This window comes from Suricata suricatta, chromosome 9 (assembly GCF_006229205.1).
Source record: "Suricata suricatta isolate VVHF042 chromosome 9, meerkat_22Aug2017_6uvM2_HiC, whole genome shotgun sequence".
NCBI classification, from domain to species: Eukaryota; Metazoa; Chordata; class Mammalia; order Carnivora; family Herpestidae; genus Suricata; species Suricata suricatta.
The window spans coordinates 25,586,982-25,591,221 of NC_043708.1; the positions used below are offsets into that span (position 1 = coordinate 25,586,982).

The 4,240-nt window shown below is 45.7% G+C and overlaps 1 long non-coding RNA gene across 1 annotated transcript in view; it reads right to left on the bottom strand.

Annotated features, from left to right (window-relative positions):
• LOC115302574 overlaps positions 1–3,056 on the bottom strand; it is an 8,266-nt gene extending 5,210 nt beyond the window's left edge. Inside the window, exons 1-2 of the long non-coding RNA XR_003913539.1 lie at positions 2,847–3,056; positions 774–970 (exon numbers count right to left, since the gene is read on the bottom strand). This is a non-coding gene — a long non-coding RNA (uncharacterized LOC115302574). The remainder of the gene's footprint in view (positions 1–773; positions 971–2,846) is intronic.
• Positions 3,057–4,240: the final 1,184 nt, after the last annotated feature.

The following is a 4,240-nucleotide window of genomic DNA, read 5'->3' on the forward strand; positions in this document are numbered from 1 at the left end:
CCCAGCCTGGCCGGAGCACAGGACGAGCAGCCAGAGCGTGAGGGAGCCAGAGGCCTGGCTTCAGCAGGGAGCCTTGAATGCCACACCAGGGTTAAGTAAAGGTTAAATCATGCAATATTATGAAATGTTTTAACCAATCTCATAGGGCTTATGGTAAAAAGCCACAAAACGAATTTGAGGAAAGTCTTTGTAAACTAGAAATGCACATCACTGGCATCATTCTCTTGTATGTTGAGGACTGTGGCTCCCAGGTGCAGTCTGGAGGTTTCTCGTGGGCCGGTTTACCCCGGTCACACCCCTGCAACGCTCCCAGTGTGTCCCCCCTCTCAGATCACTGTGGTCACACTTGCAGCTCCAAGGGTGTTTCTTTTTCTTTAAAAAAAATTTTTTAAAACATTTATCTTTGAGAGACAGAGTGTGAGCAGGGGAGGGTCAGAGAGAGAGTGGATACAGAATCCGAAGCAGGCTCCAGGCTCTGAGCTGTCAGCACAGCGCCCCACGCGGGGCTTAAACCCACAAACAGTGAGATCATGACCTGAGCTGAAGTTGGACCCTTAACCGACTGAGCCACCCAGGCACCCCTCAAAGGTGTTTCTTAACCTCTTCCTGGCACGCTTAAGACCAGCCCCGCTGGGGTGAGGTACGGAATGTAAGCCAGTGGGAGGAAAGGAAAGAAGGCCTCCGTCCTGGAAGGTGGGAACATCCAGGTGCTGAGTAGCAAGACAATGGTCAGGGGCCAAGTCTCCCCCGACCCAGTGCAGCCGGACACTCACCTGCTCTGTCCCACTGACCAGACTCGGAGTGTTTTGCTCACGCTTCTGCCGCAGCAGGTAGTCTACGCGGCTTCCGCACTACGGTTGAGAGGCAGCATGCATGACATGTGGGGTGCAGACCGAACCCTGTTGCTGTCCCCAGCCACTTCATTACAGTGGGCAAGTGATGTCAACATCCTGGGTCTCAGTGTCCTTGCCTGCAAGGGAAAATAACCTTAGTTACTAATTCTTAGTTCGTTAAGAGACTTGAATGAGCTAAACAAGCACTTCCTACATCTAAGCTAGAATTACTGATATTAATTGTTTCCTTTTGTATCTCTTCCACTGGATTCCTTAGGACCAGAATTCTATCATGTTCCACGTCCTATGATAAGCATATGGACAGTGCCTGGAGTTCATGATACTTTTAGGGGACCATGAAAATATTTTAATTTCTTTTAAGATCAGAAGGAAAAATTGAACATAGCCCAGCCTGGGTTATAGTTGTCTTTATAGTAATACATCTGTAAAAATATAATTTTGAATATATATTTGGAATGGGGGAGGGAACCACAAAGACAAAGTTCCATGAGGCCGGGAGCACAGGGCCTGGAACTGAGGCAGAGCAGGAATGAGTTTCGGCTGCACCACTTGGCTCCGAGTGTGACTTAAAGAAAGGACTGAATTTCCCTGAGCCTGAGTTTTCCTTGTGAAGAAAGGACCATCTGATAAATCCCACCTCCTAGTCATCCAATTCCACCCCCCATCCCTTTTTAAATCACTCTCTACATCTCTAATTAGGTATTCAATGCCTGTCTTTTCCCACTAAGCAGGAATTGTGTCTAACTTCACGGTCCCTACACACAACCTCTGTGACATTCTTACTGTGTGCCCTCCGTTGTTCTAAATGCTTTCAGGGTGCCACATCAGTGATGAAGGGCTTGGGGCCCATTTCACAGATGAAGAAACTAAGGCAAAGCGGTGAAGTCACTGGCCCCAAATCACATAGTAGTAAGTGTGTGTGTGTGTGTGTGTGTGTGTGTTGGTGGGGGGAGGTGTGTACACCAGACCCAGAGGAAGCCGCCCCTCAATGTGATGCTGATAAACTGAAATGAAGATTTGTTTTGAGTAGGTGGCCATGAAATTGAGGAGGCCGAGGCCATTAGGAGAAGTCTTCCCAGCAGAAATACGTTTCCCGTTCGTGAAGGGAGGAAGGTTAAGGTAGAGAGGATAATGTGACCACATCAAGCACAACACTGATTCTCCCCGACAATGGATCAAAGGCTCAGTCACCCTGGGAAGCCGGTCAGTTCTGTTCTTCCTGAGGTAGGGAAAAAAAGCAAGCCCCAGAGAGGACTCCACCAAGTTCAAGCTTTGTCCAGCCTGGTCCTGAATGAAACAGTCGCTTCTCAACCGGCCCCACCTCCCTGTCTGCTTGCTCCATGCAGCTCTCACACATCCAGAGGAATTGGGGTTTTATAATAGTTTTTATATTATTCTTATAATGATTTTTTTATTTTTATAATCATCATCTTTTCTGATCACAAAATAAAAAACGTATCTTCATCTTAGAAAACTTGGAAGACTCTAATCCATAGGCATACAAACTAAGTGAAAGTCGCTGATCACCTCACAACGCAGGAATACTCTTGTTTCGTATTTCGACCTGTTTGGGACACCTGGGTAGCTCAGTCGGCTAAGCGTCTGACTCTTGGTTTTGGCTCAGGTCATGATCTCACAGTTCGTGAGATCGTGCCCCATGTTGGGCTCTATGCGGACAATGTGGAGCCTGCTTGGGATTCTCTCTCTCCCTCTCTCTTTCTCTCTGACCCTCCTGCGTTCACATACTCTCTCTTTCTCTCAAAATAAATAAATAAACATTAAAAAATATGTCAATATCCTTCTTCCTAGTCTTTGTTCATTGCATGTGAATGCATATTTCCCCCTGCAATATTGATATCATCTATAATGCATGTTTTGTAAACAGTTTGGTATAAGCTTTAAGAAAAATAATCAATAAAATAATTAAAAATATTGTTCCTATAATTGAAACATGTGAAATAAAATGTAAATTTTGGGGTTAGCATTCCTTACTTCCTTCTAGATATCCAAGGCTGTTGTTGTGCACATAAAACAGGCAACAGATTGTCAAAAGCAAGACCTTTGGCCCTCACTGCGTCTCAGGAATTGATGTATTTGACCTTTGTTTCTGCCAAGTGGGAGAAGAATCCCAGAAGTTCCATGGTGTAGCAGACACAAGTTAGCTGCTCAGCAAACTTTTTCCCTTTCCTTCTGGTGATGTAACTAGACTCTATTTCCCAGCCTCGCCATGGTTAGTGTGACCATGTGACTGACTTCTGGCCAATGAAATGCAGGTCTAATTATTATCTCACACAGCTTCTGAGAGTCAGGAACCCAGGAGTGGCTTCCCTAGTAGGCTCAGGGTCTCTCTCTCTCTCTCACAAGGCTGCAGTCAGTCTGTGGCTGGAGCTACAGTCTCTGAAGGTCTGAATGACCTGAATGAAGATTCTGGATTAAAGATCATTTGTGTGACTGTTGGCAGGGTGCTCCGGTTCCTCACCTCTTAGGCTTCTTCACAGGACTGTGTACGACATGGCTTCCCTCAGACTGAGGGATGAGAGAGACAGAGAGAGATAGACACAGCAGGTAGACAGAAGGTGCAATCTTCTTACAACCAAATGATGAATTTGCCCATCATTTCTGAATTCCATTTGTCAGAAGTGAGTCACTACGTCCAGCCCACTCTCAAAAGGAAGAGAATTAGACTCTACTTCTTGATATCAAAGAATCTGTGGATATCTCTTAAACCACCACAATCTGCTACACATCAGTCGTGGCCATCAAAACCCCTGTGCGGTCCTCCCCCTCCCTCTTTCCCCATCTGCTGGTTAAAATGGGAAGGACTCTAAAGTCCTAGAGGAGGAGACGGCCGCAAAGAAGAAGAGACCTGAACCCCTGAGTGAGGACACAGAGGAGAGCAGCCCACAGGGCTTTAAAAGAGGAGATTTGGGGGCACCTGGGAGGCTCAGTCGGTTAATCTGACTTCAGCTCAGGGCCTGATCTCACTATTTTGTCAGTTCGAGCCCTGTGTCAGGCCCTGCACTGACAGTGAAGAGCCAGATTGGGATTCTCTCTCTCTCTCTCTCTCTCTGCCCCTGTCTTGCTCTCTCCCCTTCTCTCTCAAAACAAATAAATAAGCTTTTTTAAAAAACCTGAAATGTAAATTTAAAAAAAGTTAATAAAAAATATGAAAGAGGAGAATTGAACTCTTCCTAAATTTAGCCATTGAGATGTGAATGTTATCTGTTTCAGCACCTAAGTACCAACCTAACACAGGAGATTTGTTTTGTTTCCTTAGGCTTTACCTGTGAGTATATGTTCCATGAGATAACAGTCTTTTTTCAACAAATAGAATCACCTTGGAGAAAGGATCCCTTTCACTGTGTGGAGAACCCTGATCCCAGAGA